The sequence below is a fragment of the Ornithodoros turicata genome, chromosome 5 (genome assembly GCF_037126465.1).
Source record: "Ornithodoros turicata isolate Travis chromosome 5, ASM3712646v1, whole genome shotgun sequence".
Lineage (NCBI taxonomy): Eukaryota > Metazoa > Arthropoda > Arachnida > Ixodida > Argasidae > Ornithodoros > Ornithodoros turicata.
The window spans coordinates 59,244,590-59,263,604 of NC_088205.1; the positions used below are offsets into that span (position 1 = coordinate 59,244,590).

The 19,015-nt window shown below is 50.9% G+C and overlaps 1 long non-coding RNA gene across 2 annotated transcripts; it reads right to left on the reverse strand.

Annotated features, from left to right (window-relative positions):
* Window positions 1–14,688: 14,688 nt before the first annotated feature.
* LOC135396092 (uncharacterized) lies at window positions 14,689–19,015 on the reverse strand. Of its 2 annotated transcripts, XR_010423299.1 has the most exons (5): window positions 18,752–19,015; window positions 17,712–17,795; window positions 16,324–16,413; window positions 15,044–15,149; window positions 14,689–14,974 (listed from the first exon to the last, which is right to left on the reverse strand). It is a non-coding gene; the product is annotated as an uncharacterized LOC135396092 (long non-coding RNA). The 2 variants fall into 2 exon arrangements; XR_010423298.1 differs by lacking the exon at window positions 14,689–14,974 and having other exon boundaries at window positions 15,017–15,149.

A 19,015-nucleotide genomic window follows, 5' to 3' on the forward strand; every position in this document is an offset into this window, starting at 1 on the left:
CGCCCGAAAGTAAAGTGACATCGCGGAGAAATGGCGAAGCGCACGCGCAGCTTGGGACAAAAGTTCGCGGAACACCGGGATGTCGCATTCCTCCATTGGAGCGACACACTAACGGAAGACAGGAGCGGACTTACATACTGAGAGATGGATAGAATAGACGGTCACTCGTTTCTTATTCGATCTGTTCCTGATAGCTAGGAGGGCGCCGCTGCGATGAAGAAATATACCAGTGCCATGTTCCGTATACTTTTGTCCCATGCTGTACTATGCGATGTTCTCAATCAATCAAAAGCGAGGAATAGGATGCTTGTTGGTGGTGGATCAAAGACAAATGGTCTTTGATGCAAAAGTAAACTCAGCAAAATGAGGGAAGGAAAAACAACAAAAAACACTCCGTGATTAGACACTGTATGTGGTAACTTCCACATTAGATAACTTTAGTACATCGTACGCTATCGACTTTGCGTACGTATGGAGGATAGCGTTGGTGGTTCTGCGCACCGCGCGTAGCTCTCTTTCTGTTATGGGCGTGCGCAAAACCATCAACGCTATGCCCTATACGTACGCAAAGACGATAGTGTGCGATGTACTAGAACTCTCTACTAGAGAGTTTTAGTGTATCGTACGCAATCGCCTTTGCGTACGTAAGCGACAGAGTATAGTGGCTGTGAACAGTGCGCAAAGCTATCTTTATGTTTTGCGCGTGCGCATAACCACCAACGCTATTATCCATATGTATGCAAAGGCGATAGCGTACGATCCACAAAAACTCATTATTATCTTGAACGAGGGATATGCAACTATGTGCGCATTATAGAAAACCAGATATACGTCTCCATGCAAGTGCATTTCGCACTGTGGTTTCATACGGATTGTCCCAGGAGGACGTCAAGATAGACTGCAAGAAATAGTGATATTCACCCTTGCTCTTCTTATTTGCTCGTGAAGGGCGAAGTAGGCAACGAAAAACTAGATTCTTTTGCACCTCCTCTTCCTCCTCGGAGCCCTTTGATCACCTCCAAACCAAAAACAACAACAGGGGCATATTGCAGTCGAGTTATATCGTTCGATTGCGCCAGACTATTAGGCCCATTTCTCACTAATGTTTTTGTTGTCCGTTAGCACCAAAGGGATCTAGCCTCGTAGGCTCCAATCGGTCCGTTTTGGCTCCGCGAAAAACACACGACGAGAAAAACGTTAGTGCGAAATCGGCCTAAAGGAAATCTCCAGAAAAAGATTAAACAGAAAACACACGTCTCATCTTGCGTAAACGACCAAAGGTGCCAATTACTACCTGTTTTTCACACCTTGTTTTTTTGCCTGTTGTGTCATTTGATAGAGCACGTACGAGGAGATCAGATACACAATGATGAATAGCCGACTTGTTTCCTTTAGGAAGGCGACCAGAGCAGCATCCGGCGTCGTCGCTCGCCAGGCGAGTTGACACCAAAGATGATGTCAGATGTAGAGATGCTGGGGTCAGGGTTGAGCAGCTGTCTGCGTGCTTTATTGTATAGGTGGGACATTCGAGCAGGATGTGACTTTTTTTTTTCTTTTCTGCGTCTTAGTCGTGACGCTGCCCGCTTCCAGCGTGGCCAACCACGGCGAGCAGTTTTCATCTTCACCACCACCACCACGCCGACTTGTTTTGTCATGCTCGAAAACCCGAGCCCGGCCCGGCACGGCCCGGCCCTGAGGCCGAAATCTGGTCTGGACTAACCCGGACATGAAACTGGAAACATCGAACTTGGTCTAACCTAATAATAAACTAACCAACATGCTGTTCCGTCGTGTCCGCCCTGCTAAGCCTGACGGCCGCTAATGTGTGGCTTTCGTTAGTTAAAACCACTTGGTCCGACATCGAATGCCTGTGAATGTCGGCTGTTAAATGGTGGTGTCGTGTTTTTAAACACGGCATATCATCTAAAGAAGCAATCTAGCTTTCTCGTTGACTTTGCTTGTTTCGAGAACGTGAATTCCGAGATCGGGGATTTCGGGGATTTCGCCATCGTGTTGCCACGCGCACAAACCGCACCGAAGGGTGCGTATATGCGCGTTCCAGTTATGTGTGACTTACGCTGTATTTATGAGAGACTATCGTATGGATCCAGCCTGTCGGACGGGTCGCATTACAAATCTGCCTATGCAGCTGCGGACTGGGCTTCGGCCGGGCTGAGTTTTCGGCAGCCGGGTCGGGCTATAGGGTAGGGTAAGACTCCGTGGCTTCGTGTGCGTGCCGGGTCAGGGCTGTCAATTCACCCGCTCCCGTGGCCCAGTGGTTAGCTTGCTGGCCATGTCACGCCGAGACTGGGAGGTACCCGGGTTCGAATCCCGGTGCCGGCTGTGCTGTCTGGGGTTTTTCCTGGGTTTTCCTCAGACGTTTTCAGACATATGTCGGCACAGTTCCCTTAGAAGTCGGCCCAGGACGCACATTCCCCCAGGGCGTCAGTTGTGACGTTGCCCACCTCTGTGAGGCCGACAACGGCGACCCCTTTCACCACCCACCACCACAACCATAGCGGTCAATTCAGGCCCGTATACAGTGGGCTATCCCAAACCCTCCAGAAGTCTCTATGAAATAGTCTAGAGCTGTAATATTATTTTATTTTATTATATTTTACTTACTATGTGCCCACCAACAACTTTCGCCTCACAAGTGGTACACAGTCCAATACACAAACAATCAAATCTTAAACTCAGTGTAATGTACTAGAATATCAGGGGAAGCAATCCGCCTTTTCCAAAAATGTGTGCAGCGCACGCGCAAGACCGATGCGCACCACGCGGCAGAATGCCGAAACGATCTTGTATAGGCCCGGAGCAGCTGTTTTGCCGGTGTGGCGAAGCCGGTAGGTACGTGAAGCAGAAGCTAGCATTCGAGTAGGGCCAGTTGGGCGCTGCAACGGACAGCACTGGCCCTAAGATGAGTCATGCACTTATTTTTCTTTTTAGTCTAGGAACGTGCCTCACACCAGAAAATGGGAGCCTGCAGACTTGTACTTAACTTCGGTCGCGACTCTTTGTTGCACATATTTTTGATCCGCAGTCTGGTACAGCTTTATCAAAAGATCCTGTTCAACTTCTGTGGTACCTTACACAACTGCATTAATTCAGCAACACAAATGTGGTACATATTTATTCACTTTTATTTCTTGACAGTACACGCACATTATGATACCTCGGACGATATCACATTAAAATAGACAAAATGGCATTTTCTGGCCTGCTGACACGGAACATACGCACCTTTGCTTACCTGCTGCTCCGTCCCTTTTTTCCCGGGATTGAAAACTCAAGGGCACAACTACAATCATGCAAAACTGCAGAAGGTCGAGAAACATTTCTTGTCCCCCAACGCTGATAAACCGTATAGTTAACTATATATCCTAGCAGCACCGTAAAAGTCGTCGTTCACCGTCTACGTCACTGCTTCACATCTGAATAGTAACGTACGGAAGACGACGACGACGACAGGCTGTTTGGGTAAGCTTTGATTTCCTTTTGTGTGTTCGCTTTGTATATATTTCGCTCTTTCTTATTCCTTTATTTATTATGGGTTAGATTAGTTAGAGATGGCCAGTAGGCCGTTGCTATTTTGTGGTCTATATTTGAAGCGTGATGTGAGCAAGCTAACGCTTGTCAGGGTGTCTACCAAATTGCAGTCTTCAAATTCCCTGACTTTTCTAGGTTTTCACTGACAATTTCAGGCGAATTCCCTGAGAAAAACAAAAGAGAACTTGGTGCCTGCTCCTACATTTTGATACAGATCCCCCATAAAACCGACCATTTATTAAGTACATAGTGAGGCTACCCTACTTTTCTACCTCAGAGCTTGCCGTATTGGCGAACTGCTACTCACGGCAACTAGAGTCACTAAATAGCTAAACGGCAACGTTGCTGCGGCATCGCCGCTCAACCACAGGTCGGCACTCGCGATTCACCGCACATCGTCATTGCACTTGTCTGCGATTTTCCCTGACTTCAGCTGCTTTTTGACCAAATTCCCTGACAATCCCCTGACTTTTCCAGTCACGTCAAAATTCCCTGACAATTCCCTGTTTTCCAGGTTTTCCAGGTTGGTAGACACCCTGCTTGTCCCATCCTACAGTTGGCGATACAAGGCCGTTAGATTTTCGCGTCACGTTACCAACAGCGGTGTCACGCGTCGAGTTTTTACTTGCCCTGGTGAAGTATGCTCCTCGAGGGTGCATTCGATACTTTCAGCACCAGGACGAGAGTGACCTTGAATTGAGGGCTGTATCACTTGACGGTGCTGCCGTCTTGGGGGTCTGGGTTCAGTTGATGTAGGAGGTCCCGTTGATTTCTCTGGAGTCGAACCTGGCCGTCGTGACGGTGTCCAAGGCCCCTGTGGGCATAGACGATGCGCACATAATCTCTTTGCTGAACCAATTTGGTGTAGTGAAGGACATTGTGCGGGAGAAGTACGAGCACTCTGATTTGAGCTTCATCGAGACCGGCAATCGCCGTGTGGTGATGGAGATGAAGTCTCCGGTGCGCAACTTCCTGCGTCTTAGGGGTAGAAGAGTTATAATTCGCTATCCCGGGATGCGGCGAGTCTGCTTCTGGTGTGGGCAGTCTGGCCATTTCGAAAGGGCTTGCCCGGCACCTGCGTGTGCTAGGTGTAATGAGGTGGGTCACAGCTCATGCGAGTGACCCTGCCGTCGATGTGGGGGAGATCATCCGTCTGCCTCATGCTCGGTAAGGGCATGGGCGAGCCGTGTGGGGGCCATGCCTAATGGCTCAGAGACCGCCTGCGCAGTGTCCGAGCGCCAAGTCGTGGTAGAGGGGGAGAAGGGTAGAAGAATGGGGCCCCGCGCGGTGTATGCTTCGAAGGAGCCGAGCGCTACTTGTTCGCGTTCTGCCTTTGTTGCCCCTGTCGAGGTTTCTGGGCCAGTAGTAGCAGGGTGCGCGTCCCAGGCGCGCGCTGTGCCTGCTCTGTCAGGCAAAGAGATCGTCGTTCAGGGAGAGGCCCGGTCAGGGTGCGAGCGACGTTCAGAGACTCAGTGGTTTCCTAGTGGTTCGTCGCTGGAGAGCATGGAAAGCGCAGTTAACGCGGACAATGTTGCGGTAGAGTCCCGCCACGGTGTTAAGAGGAGGGTGTCCGACTCTGTGGTTGCCCTCGGTTCTGATGCGACAGGTACTGTAACGGGCTCAGAGACTTTGCGCTCGCCCAGTGGTTTGCAACCAGGGAGTGTTGACAAGATGGTCGTGGCGTGGAAATGTCTCGCAGCGCAGTCAAGCGCAGGGCGTCTCTCCCTGTGGCATCTGGGGCAGTGTTGCCAGTTGCTTCTTTAATGCCACAATGAGTTCTTTCTTCTTTTGCTTTTGGTTTTTGATGGCCTGCTCTCTGGCAACGCTCAATTGCAGGGGCTTTCGCAGTGGCCGAAAGCAGTTTTCCGTTATTCAGTGGGCACGTAGTTTAGGTGGGTCCTCTTGCTTCAGGGGACCCGCGTGTTATCGGCATGGACTATTGGGCACTCAGTGACAGACTTTCTTCAGCCACGGATCTCGGCATCAGTCTGGTATTGCGATTTTATTATTTCCTTTATTTCGAGGCGAGCGCTGGTATGATCGTGATAATGATGGGCGTGTCATTTCTGTTGAATTACAAATCGGCGGGTCATCCCTTCGAGTTGTTAATTTGTATGCCCCAGCTCGGCGGGCTGAACGGGCCGAGGTCTTTCGAAGTCTCGACTGCTTCTTTCTGGGCAACTCTAATCTAATTGTTGCGGGAGACTTCAACTGCTGCATTGATCGTCATGGTAGTGGTCGTCGCCCTATAAACGCGGAGTTGCCTCAGTTGGTCCGGGGTTTAAGTCTTGTGGACGCTTTCACGCACTTGCAGCCGGGACAGTACCAGTATACCTGGTCCAACTCTCGTGGTGCACACAGTCGTATTGACCGTTTCTACGTGTCTCCCGCACTTGTGTCGCGCATGGGTGTGTGTGCTGTTGTTCCGTCTGGGGATCTGTCGGATCATGAGGGGGTTTCTCTCGTCCTTAATGGCTTCCGCAATTATCGCGCAGGATCAGGAAGTTGGAGGCTGCCTGTCACACTATTGGAAGACTCTGAAATCCGCAATGATGAGAAATCGTGGCTTGAGGCTCGTTGTGCGTCCCCTCCTTTCACGCCAGGCTGGTGGGAGGAGACGAAGATCGGGGCCGCGAGGCTTTTTCGTCAGTGGTGGGCGAGACGTGCACGTGAAGGTCGGCAGCTGATGCAGCATCTTCGGCAGGTCCTATCTATACTGCTGTCGGAGAAAGAGGTAGACTAGTCACAGGTTGCCGTGAGAGCCAGGCCAGTCGAACTAGAGCCCGAGCTGGCCGAGGCAAAGGTTTTTATTACCCGCGCGCCTAGGTTATTGGTGCGCGGGAATGGTAATGGCGATGCCGCTACAGGGCTCCCCCCCTAGTGAGGCGTCGGAAGATGTCGAGCGATACATAGCTGTGGGGCCCAGGTGACGTGTCGGCGGCGGGGGGGAGGCGATGAAGTCGAGGGTGGAGAGTGAAGTGCGGACGAAGTGGCAGGAAGAATTGGCGTCGGCCCTGTGTGGGAGTTAACGGCGCTGGGGGACGTCGCAGGAACGTCGAGGAAGGCGGGCTTCAATCGCTGCAGGGCGACAGTCTCCTCTCGGTTCTTTACCAGGATGGTGTAATGCGTAGGAGATCTTCGCACGACAGCGTACGGGCCGGAGTATGGGTGCTGAAGGGGCCTCTTGACTGCGTCGCACCTGAGGAAGACGTGTGAGCACGTTTCGAGTTCGGGGTGCTGGTACGTCGCAGCAGAGCGTGGCACACTCGGGGGGATCGGGTGGAGGGCGGCCATTGTTTGGCGAAGGCGGGACACGTAGTCGGCTGGTGATGGAGACGGGAAGTCGGGAGGTGGGTCGATGATATCGCCAGGCAAGCGAAGAGACGTCCCGAAAACTAATTCCGCCGATGTGCAGCCTAAGTCTGGCTTATAAGCCGACCGAACTCCCAGCAGAGCTAGGGGCAGGACTTCTGTCCAAGGAAGGTCAGATGAGGTCCGGAGCGCGGCTTTCAGCTGCCGGTGAAAGCGCTCAACGAGGCCGTTGGAAGCCGGGTGGTAGGCGGTTGTTCGAATACGTTTGGTGCCAAGGGCTTGCGTGAGGTTGGAAAACAGGTTGGACTCGAACTGCGCGCCCCGGTCTGTGGTGATGATTGACGGAACACCGAACCGCGATACCCAGGTGGAGATGAAGGCTGAGGCGACGGTGGCGGCGGTAGCGTCGTGAATAGGAATGGCTTCGGGCCACCGGGTGAAGCGATCGACGATGGTCAGAATATACCGGTGGCCAGCACATACCGGAAGCGGTCCAACCAGATCAATGTGGAGATGCGCGAAACGGTCGTCGGGGGGCAAGAACCTTTCTGGTGCTCTGCGGACGTGCCGTTGCACTTTGCTGCGCTGACAGGGAAGGCAAACGCGCACCCAGTTCTTGACGTCCTTGTTCATGTGCGGCCAGACATACCGTTGGGAAATCAAGCGCAGAGAAGCGCGGGCGCCGGGGTGAGAGAGCGCATGGTACGTCTCGAAGATGCGACGTCGCAGGGAAGAGGGGACGAAAGGTCGGGGCCGTCCCTGAGAAGTGTCGCAGGCCACCAGAGTGGAGGAACCGGGTAAGGCGACATCTTCGATGGTCAAAGAAGCCGCGCCAGAACGGTACTGAGCCAGCTCGGCGTCGGAAGACTGTGCTTGGGCCAGGGCGTCGAGAGAGAGTGCAGGCAGCGATCCGAGAGCGTTCACGCGACTGAGAGCATCCGCCGCTGCATTGTCAGCACCGCTGACGTGTTGAATGTCGGTGGTGAATTCCGCGACGAACGCAAGGTGACGGGTTTCGCGAGGACTGTATTTGGTACCTGATGCAGAGAAGGCATATACAAGGGGCTTGTGGTCAGTAAGCACTGTAAATGCACGGCCTTCCAAGAAAGGTCGGAAGTGCTTTATGGTGAGGTAGATGGCTAAAAGTTCTCGTCCAAAGGTGCTGTACCTCGTCTCTGGTGGTTTGAGCTTGCGAGAGAAGAACGCCAAGGGGCGCCACGCTCCTCTGATACGCTGTTGAAGCACGGCGCCGACGGCTGTGCTGGAGGCGTCAACCATAATGGACGTTTCGGCGTCATGGCAGGGGTGGAAAAGGAGCGATGCGCTCGCAAGTTCTTCCTTAATGGCCTTGAACGCGGCAGGGGCTTCTTCGGTCCATGATAGAGGCGGTGGGGACATAGTACGTTTAGAAGTAAGCATGGCTTCGAGTGGAATAAGCTTGGCCGCGCACGACGGAATGAAGCGCCGGAAAAAGTTGATTAACCCAAGGAACTGGCGCAGCTTGGTCAAGGAAGTGGGAAGCGGGAAGTCCTGGATGGCCGCAACTCTGGAAGGCAAAGGCAGGATTCCCTGGCTGTTGACACGGTGCCCGAGGAAATCGAGTTCCGGAACGCCGAACTCGCTCTTCGCTGCGTTAATGATGATTCCATAGTCGTGAAGACGGGAGAACAGCGCACGAAGGTGTTGCTCGTGTTCGGCCGGCGAACGACTTGCGACGAGGATATCATCAATATACGCATAGACGAAGGGGAAGCCGCGGATGATGTTGTCCACAAACCGCTGGAACGTCTGAGCGGCGTTCCGCAACCCGAAGGGCATCCGCAGAAACTCGAATAATCCGAAAGGTGTTGTGATCGCGGTTTTGGCTATGTCCTCTTCGGCCATCGGGATCTGGTGGTACGCACGGACAAGATCTATTTTGGAGAATACTGTGGCGCCCTCCAGCTGCGCAGCAAAATCCAAGATGTGCGGTATGGGGTATCTGTCCGGGATAGTGGCTTGATTCAAAGCGCGATAGTCGCCGCACGGTCTCCAATCTCCGGTCTTTTTGGGCACCATGTGCAATGGCGACGACCAGGTGCTTGATGACGGCCGGACGATTCCGAGCTCAAGCATGTGGTCGAATTCTGCTTTGGCTACCCGGAACTTCTCGGGTGCCAGACGACGCGGGCAAAAGTGGACCGGTGGGCCACGGGTGGTGATGTGGTGGACCACGTCGTGCTGCACAGGCCTGGTCCAGTCAGGTGGCTGAGTGAGTGCCGGGAATTCCTTCAGTATGGCGGCGAAGGGTGATTCAGCTGGTGATTCAGGCACGGCACAGGCCAAGACACGCAACGGTGGAGTCGATAGACGTAGTCCGTGCACTGACAAGGAAGTAGTCCTGTCGATCAGACGCTTCCCGTGAACGTCTACCAGCAACTTGAAGTGATTTAAAAAGTCGGATCCGAGGATGGCTTGTGTGACGTCTGCAAGCAGGAAAAGCCATCGGAAGTCTCTTCTGAGCCCAATGTTGAGAGTTAGCGACTGCTGGCCATAAACCGGGATAATGGAACCGTTGGCGGCCTTGAGTGTGGAGCAAGGTTGTCGGGAACGGGAATAGCGCGCACCGGCGGGGATGACGCTGACCTCGGCGCCCGTATCGACCAGGAGCCTTAAGCCCGATACACGGTCTACGATACGAAAGAGGCGGCTGTCGCCGAGGCCGAATCCACTTGCCGCCATTAGTGGGGGGCCGGCGGGTTTCCCGTCCAAGAACAGGGGAGCAAGCACTGGTGGGCTTCGGCACCGAAGCGATGGTGGTACCAACAGAGGCCATCCTGATTCGCAGAACGAGATCGCGATCGCCGTGGCGACGGGGAACCTCTGCGGAACCTTGGGCGACGGGGGCTCGGGGATCGTGGGCGAGTAACCAGCGTCGCAACCAATTGCGTAAGGCTATTAACCTGCTGGAGTATAGCTTCGGTGGCTGGAGTGGGTTGGGTTACCACGTGTTCGTGGTACGGCACAACACCCGTTGCGAGAAACTGTCGACGGGCGGAGCAGATGAGGGGTGAAGTCGTGCGTAGGAGTCGTGGCCTGGGGTGCCGCAACCAGCACGGGAGCGAGAGCTCGTAGGGTCCCAGGAAGTGAGGCTGCGTTAGCAGTGTTGACTGCCAAGACGCCGGCTGAAGCGTGCCGTGGCGTCGGCGGCCGCGACTGCCGAAACCGGCAAGGGAGCACCTTGCTCAGGTGTCGCGGCCGGCAGCGGATGCGAGTTGATGCGGAAATGAAGCGGGGTGTGGTGAGTGTGGCAGGGGCCGTGGATAACGGAGGTCGGTCCCTGGAAGCCGTGAACCGGTGGGCGGATGCGATGGTCAGTGAGCGGTCGGGTCGGTCGGATCGCAGCTGATCGGTATCGTGGACAGGAGCGGTCGGCGTGTCGGGCGAGAGGCGAAGGGCGTTCGGGATATGATCGTGATGAGCCGAGTAATGATGATGGCTTCCAGGCATAGCGTGCCGTGGTAGTGTTCGTGGATTGTGTGGTCAGAAATTTGGGATGGTGAAGGGCCGAATTGCGCCGAACATGATGTTCATCGTTCGGGTCACCAATGTCGGAGAAAGAGGTAGACTAGTCACAGGTTGCCGTGAGAGCCAGGCCAGTCGAACTAGAGCCCGAGCTGGCCGAGGCAAAGGTTTTTATTACCCGCGCGCCTAGGTTATTGGTGCGCGGGAATGGTAATGGCGATGCCGCTACACTGCGCCATACGGGGTCTAGGAGCCCCGGAAATGACGAGCCATACAGGAAGTCCTGCGGAGGTCTCGCTCCAGTCAGTTGAGCGTTGGTCATGGGAATCATGCTGTTCCCGCCTCCTTCTTGACCGTTATTATCGCCGCCCCCAGAGTGTCATTGGGGAGCTGGTGGCGTCTGACGGCTCTGTCTGTGGGCAACCCGATGGCATTAGGTCGCTGTTTCGAGAACATTTTGCGAACCTATACGACGCGGCGACCTTGCCCATTGGGGAGGCCCGCTCTTTCTTGCCTTGTGCAAAGCCCTTTGCTCTCAGTGCTGACCCTTTTACGCGAGCTGAATACTCGGCTGCAGTCAAGGCCCTGCACACTGGGTAGTCTCCCGGCTCTGAATGACGTCCTGCCGAATTCTATAAATGCTTCTGGTCGACTTTATTCCGTCGTTTGACTATCCTTTTCAACAGCTGCTTGGCGGGCGGCCTCTTGTGTCCTTCCATGCGCGACAGCGTTATTATCTTGCTCTGCAAAGACGAGTCTCGCAGGCACTATCGGAACGCTTATAGGCCCGTGTCTCTATTGAATACGGACTATAAGATTATTTCTAACGCGCTACTGCAGCGAATTTCTCCCGTTTTGGGCCTTGTTATTCCTCCTTGGCAGGCCTGCGCTGTCCCCGGACGGTCCCTGCAGCTCATGCTTCTGCGTTGCGTGATGCCCTTTATTGGGCTCATAGTCGCATCCAACCCGCAGTTTTGGCCTCTTTTGACCAAGACAAGGCTTTCGACAGGGAGCACCACGGGTACATGTACCAGGTACCTGCCCGCTTTTGGTTTCCCTGTTACGGTTATTGACTGGATCAGAACTCTGTTCGCCGGAGCTTCAGCTACAATTGGGCTAAATGGGGCTCTGTCTGACCATTTTCTAATAAAGTCCGGTGTGCGGCAGGGTTGTCCTTTGTCACCTGCTCTCTACACCATGGTCTTTAGTCCACTTTTGGAGTATATTGCAACTTTACTCACATTGCACAATACTTCGTCAAAAGCGTGTAATAGTACCCCCCCCCCCCCCCCCCCGAAGAAAGAAATTCTGTGTGAACTATTGAGACCATCCCTTCGCTTGCACGACGTTACATTGGAGAAACGGCTCAATGGAGGTGCTGTGTGGTGAAGTACATCGGACGTGCGGTGCTATGTGGTGAAGTACAAACCAACAACAACATACACCGGTCATCATTATCCCAAACAAATGCAGTGTACGCCACCGTTGTATCGCGAAACAATTTCCGGACATGATAAAACACCATAACCCAAAGTATGTATGCGATGTCGATCATACCGCCGTCCTTGATCAAAGTAATGCACCCCCTGCGCTGCCTATGACGTACGGCCTAACGCGATGTTAGCTTGTGTCTCCCGGCTAGGGAAAATCTAGGGACAACTCCTCGGTGTAATGTCGTAAAAGTCAAAGCGTAGGGTGTGGCGCCACTGCATCGCTTTGGCGAGATGAAACTAATGCGTGCATTACTTGCACGTCACGAGCTCTTGGGTGGAGTCACGCAACACGCTCCGCACGAACGCTCCGCCCATTTCTAGGGACATTTGTCCCTAGCGAAGTCATTTCCATGTAGACTCTTTGCAGCTTTGCAGTGGCATGCTCTGTTGTAAGATAATGTAACGAGGCGGCGCTACGTGCAAGATGTAATAAATGTGGGACCAAAAACTCAAGCGAAATCGTAATGCGGCAGTAGAAACGTTCACGAGAAAGCCGTTCATGAGAATATTTTGTTTCCAACTTTTCAGTTTCAGCAAAACATTGCAGAGAGTCTTTTATGTAGACATGCATGTGAAGATTTCCAAAGCGATACAGTGGCGCCACACCCTACGCTTTGACTTTTACGACATTACACCGAGGAGTTGTCCCTAGATTTTCCCTAGCCGGCAGACACAAGCTAACATCAGCCCCCCACAGCTCTCGCAAAATCTGTATCAAAATGCGTGTTACTGCGCACTGAGCAATCCGTGCCTCTCTATTGGTCGGACGCCACAAGCGTGTCCCGATTGGTTGCCAGAATTTGAAAACGGCACTTCGCGCTTCCTCGCCTGCGTGCTGCGTTCTCCTTCGGCGGTTTCATTTGAAATCTGAACGGTGGGCGCCGTGTTGGCGGTGTCTTTCGTTGGGAGGCAAGTGCGTTCGCCGATCGCCGTTTTATCCGTGTATTATGGTGCCTTTGATCGTGTTGTACTGTTTCTCGCCACAAGCATCGGTCTACGAAGAGCCAATCGGATTTCAAACTGAAGTGTTGTCGTGAATTCTGGCTCGATGAACATGTTCGAGCGCCGTCAGATCTGCATAGCGGTGACAAGCAAATACGATTCATGAAGCAGCATTTTATGTTTGACGTGTAGCAGGCAAGGACATTATGATCAAGCGATTGTGCGCAAGTATGTGACAGTTGTTCGTTGCTGGGAATAAGCTGTGTCGATATGCGTGTTTTGCAAGTTTGAACTTTGTTCCAGTGTGCTAGGAAGCGCTACACAATGGACTCAGTACGCTCAGTGCATGTACCGTATATGTGTCAACCTGCCGATTGTGTCAGTATAAATAAATTTGTTCATTACGACGCTTTTCACAGTTGTTTGGGAATCACGGAATAACTTTACGACGTGCATGAAAGCTAGTAGACTTAGAGGTGAGGGGTAGCCGGTACAGGCCAGTATGGAAAGCAGAAGTCAGCAACAGCCAGAACCGGTCGGGCTGCGAGCCGGACGGAAAGACTTCTGATTGGAGGATCGAGGAAGCAATCGCTGCACTCTCATTGGTCGTGTGCCCAGTGTTGTGTGAATTTAGCTATACTATGGGCTCTATGGGGAGCTGTGGAGGGCTGCTAACATCGCGTTAGGCCGTACGTCATTTTGACGTAGGCAATGACGTACGGCATCACTTTTAACGCTGAAAAGTAAGGCAACGTAGGGGATGCATTACTTTGATCAAGGACGGCGGTATGATCGACATCGCATACATATTTTGGGTTATGGTGTTTTATCATGTCCGGCAACTGTTTTCGCGATACAACGGCGGCGTACACTGCACTTGCTTGGGATAATGATGACCGGTGTATGTTGTTGTTGGTTCGTACTTCACCACATAGCACCGCACGTCCGATGTACTTCACCACACAGCATCTCCATTGAGCCGTTTCTCCAATGTAACGTCGTGCAAGCGAAGGGATGGTCTCAGTAGTTTACACAGAATTTCCTTCTTGGGGGTGGGGGGGGGTACTTTTACACGCTTTTGACGAAGTATTGTGGAATGTCACAAAATTGTAGGGGGGTCTCTTCCATGTTTTGGGGGGTATTAGGGTGTGGGTTGGTGGGTGGGGCACGGATGTCCTTCCATTCGAAGAACTTGGCAAACATTCATTCTCACGGGAAATAAAAAAAGACTTCGGCAATGCGAGCTATGCATGGTCACTGTCGATGGCCCGAGCTCGCGAGGATGCGGCTGCATCATATGTTCCACGCACGCGACGATGCCCGCACATAGCGAATAACTATTGTGTATTTGTCAAACGAGGAGACTAGAGGCTTTTCCATCCCAAACATGGCGCTCCAACTACGCTTATGGTAGACGCGTCTGTCGAAGCGGTTGGAGCAGCTCTGCAACAGGAGCTCAGCGGTGTCTGGAACCCGCCCGGACCGCAGCGCCCTTGTTCCCGCCATCCCGCTGCTGCATCAACAGCCACAATCGCAAGCCGTATCTCCAATCGTCCACCATCCACGAGTCGTCCTCATTCTCCTCTTCATGGTATCGACGCGGACCACAACCGCATGCACCGCTCCGCGTCTGAGGGGGGGAGCGATGTGGCGGCCCGTGGAAGACGACGACGACGACGCGCCTCTGCTGCCACGCGCTACGGCGCTGGCACGGCAGTTCTACCGGCACCGTCCTAGCGTGAGGCCACGACCATCTGCCCGCTGGGACATTCCATCATCGCCGGTCAGGACTCATGTAGAGGGATACCACCTCCTCTACAAATATCCTCAAAAATTTTGGTGAAAACTGCGACGGCGTTCACAAGACAAGAACTAGCAACCCTATTAGAAAAAACCATACAAGTGTCCGTTTGGCAGTCATACGGTATAACTGAACGGACTCCATACACTCTATGGACTGGTACGGACTCCGTACGCTGTATGGCATCCTATGGCAGTCCGTACACTGAATGGCCTCCTATGGCAGTCCGTACACTGAATGGCCTCCTATGGCAGTCCGTACACTGTATGGCCTCCTATGGAGTCCATAGCCTGTATGGCCCCCGACCTTGCTGTATGGCATGGGTATGTGTGGCAGTCCGCAAGATGATGGGATGAGACGTGAGTGTTTGCTGAACGTAACACCAGCACAAAATGAACACAACTAGTGCATGTCAATTTGACAAAATTTATTGTCTTACAGCCTTTTTAGGAAGTCAGCCAAGTAGCCGTTAATTGGATCAATTCACTCAGTCAGACTTCTGCCTTTGCGGCTGGGCTTCGTGGCAGTGTACTCCTGAAAGCAACCTAAAATAAGAAAATGAGCATGCGTTAGTACCAAATACCACGCTACCATATGCTCTGTGGAAGCATATTCTACAAAAATAAGGAACTTCTTAACATGATGGAAATTGATGTTCTGAAGCTCGAACACAGAGATTAAACGAAAACACACTAAGCTTCAAGTGTCTAAGAAATACAGAAGAAGGAAGTCACTGAAAAAGCCAGTTGTAAGACTCTAACCCACATTTCCTGGTCCAAGACTGCAATTGAGCTAAGCTGTCCCACTTTGTGAGACAGCTCGTGGTGACCAGCACCATGGGGGCAAGTAATTTGATTGGTCAACGAGGCAGCTCTTGACGCAAGTAATACTGTTTGCTGTTCATTTGACGATGTTAACACCATATGCTACAGCTGAGCTCAGAAACCCATTTTATCTGTACACAAAAAATGTTTAAATGAGGAGTGTTCACTGGCTTTCTTTCAAAAATGTTAAATTGTGCTTGCATCTGCATCAGTATTGTACATAACAGCTTAGAGGACAAAGACTGGTGCGAAGCAGCTTTACTATATAGCGTAAAGCTTCCTCTCAAACGAACGGGATGATAGAGCTTTCTCAAACAGAGGCTTTTTGTTTAAGAACATCCCCCACAGCCACACAAACAGATAATGGGGATCATCTCAGGGCTTTCTTTAAAGGAGTGCTGAGGTGCAAACAAATAGCTCCTGCTGAGGAACCATGAGCATAGGTGACGCAGAGAGCAAGCGAGAGAGCTCTGTTCTGCGCCCCTTTGAAACATTATTCGCCTCGTGAAGAGAGTGCATCGCAGAACGAGAGGAAGTCGGGATGTATGTTACTCCTTCACGGGACCAGTGATGTACTGCGGAACTGCTCAAGCAGTTATAAGCAGACCGTGATGTGCGAAGAAAAAAACTAAGAAACAAGGTATGGCGCCTTCACCGTCTCATAAAAGCATCGTGTTTGTTGTCTACAACTGCTCTCTCCAACTATTTTTTTTATAAATTCAACTGCGCAGCTATAACGCAGAGAAGAGTGAAAATATTTTGCATGGTGGCGCCTGATGACAGGTGAGGCAAGAATTCGAGTGATGTTAAATGTCACCACATTCTCCTTAACAAGTGGATACTGTTGTCAAAATAGAAAAATTGTTCAATGTTCTGGCAGAATAAATACACATACTCGTGACAGCAGCAACTGCTGGCGCCGCTTTGCAGTCATGATCTGTCCGTGGAGCTCCCTAGGTGACCGCACTGTTCTTGCCACTTCTCACTGCAAAATTTTTCAAACCAGCCTGATACAGGTACCGGCAGGCTTCACATAGACTGCAATAAATATACTATACCGTGGCATGAACAATGAAATCTACAACTCAGACATTGGGGTACTGCCATTGGAGAACTGCACTACACTGATATCTTGTCAGCTATGTGGAAGTAAACAGCTCTTGAACACATGGAATAAGAAGCTCGTGTAATGCATGTTGTACACTGTAGCAGTGGGAGCCTGACAAAAGAGCAGCAAGGTAGTTGGCATGGTTGGGACAACAACTTATAAAATGGAACAAAAGCTGTAGGCCATATTCGTCATTGTACTTATTCACGATAAGTAATGTGATGAAGACACAGCTACAGTAGCCGCCAATGTGCCAAACCGAAACTTTTTCGTTCAAGATTTTGTACGAATACTAGAAAGACAGCTCTGGAATAAAAGATGGCGGTTCATATTGGTCGAGTGCTAATGGTGTTGTAGGCACTATCAACAGCATTGTCTGTAAACTGTTTTCGGATTGTTGTGTTCGTTCTGATTGTGCCAATAGGCACAGGGCAATCTGAAAACAGTTTACAGACAATGCTGTTGATAGTGCCTATAATGACATTAGCACTGAACAGATATGAACCAGTATCTTTTATTCCAGAGCCGTTTTTCTAGCACTGGCATAAAATCTTGAACGAAAAAGGTTTGGTTTGGCACGTTGGCTGCTAGTGGAATGCTGTGCCTTTATCAGACTGCCCATGATGAATAAGTGTACTGACCAACATGCCTTACAACTTTTGGTCCGTTCTATAAGTTCAGTCTTAAGCATGCCAACTACGCTGCACCGCTGCTCTTTTGTCAGGCTCCCACTGCTGCAGTGTAGAACATGCATTTCACAAGCTTCGTATTCTATATATCTAAGTGTTGTTTACTTGCACAAAGCAAACGAGATCTCAGTACGGTGCACCTCCCCAATTGGTTGTACAGCAATGCCTGAGTTGTAAATTTCCTTGTTCATGCCACAGTATTTGTCGTGTGGTATCAGGAGCTTTAACAGTAACTAACGTAAGCAGTAGATGCATTTATGAACATGGACTTTGCTCCATAGTAACATCCTACAAAAAAAGAAAAAACAGAACATTGACAAACGCAGACTGGGAGTAATAAAATTAACAGAGATGCATGCTTTGACTTCATGCATTTTAAACTCACACTGTCATGCTTGTCTGTGTACACGTGAGAAGTAGTGAGAAATAAAATGCCATTCACACCGTTTCCCAACGAAAATAAAAAGTATTAAAGCGTAGTCTTACCACAGAGCTGCATCCGAGTCATGAGCATAAAAAATCTGTGGCACTTGCTTGTGGACGTCACACTGTCTTGATAAGGTACGTTTTCTGGAAAACAGCATTTGACAGATGAAAGGCACAATCAGAGGAGTCTGTCGTACAAAGCATGGCATGCATGTAACTAATATAGTGTGGAAACACTACAAGTACACAATACTATGTTCATGTTCATATATGTCAGAATATGTTTATGAGTTATAGAACTGATTTTAAAACAAAATTTTGTAGGAAAAGAAAGATGGCTTCAGTACGCAAGCATGCAGTGGGTGAGCAAGCCACGCCGTGTTGTCCACGCCTGTAGACTACCTCGGCTCATTCTCATTACGTTGGATGCACATGTGACTTATTGTGGTCAACAGCCGGCCCACTCTACTTTTCCGAAAATTTAATCATGAATTACTAACATATCCATTTGACTGTATTTATGAGAAATTCACCTGTGTTATTTTATCTAAGCGTTGCGAAAGACAAAAGCAATGGTTTGACAAGATAACACGGGATTGTTTTAAAAAGTGAATGTGTTACGATTTCGGGGCCAACTATACTATATGTCTACAACACAGGGCACTTGTATTTGCAGCGACATAGAAACACACATTCAAGTACGTGCATCTCAAACATATGATGATCTAAACGACGAGGTGTAGCCGAGACACACCCGAACAGAAACATCTAAGCTTCCAACCCATCCGCGCACAACCAAGTCGCACATGACAAACCACAGAACCCCACCTAGCAATCCTCAATGGCACGCGCTTTTGTATGTGCAATGACGATTATGTAACACATTTCAACGCTTATTCCAAAGCGAATCAACCGGGTCCCGATACCTAAACAACTGTTGCTAGCTCTAGCGAATCTCACTCTCCTCTCGTGATCGAGTTTCGTTCCTTTGTTTGAACGGATCGCAAAGGATTTTCAAACTTCACGCACGCACTTTGCAATCACAGATAGCATTCCGTATCGCTTCATTATCACATCACAACAAATATTTATATGTTTACCTTTCATTATCGGCACCTTGGCGGGACAACAGTCCATCGTTTCTTCGCCAGCAGGCATAAACAGCCGTTGAGCTAAAATCGTCCACCGATCCTTCATGGAAGTGCAACTCCTTGACACTGTAGTAACTACCTCCACTTTGTCCGCATATATCACGAGTTCATACACTGCACGCAGATTAAAATACGTTGTGCAGCCAAGAAAGGTTCTGCTGAAAAAGGAAATTGATCACACAGAAACAACGTGCTTCGCCTACGTCCGTCATA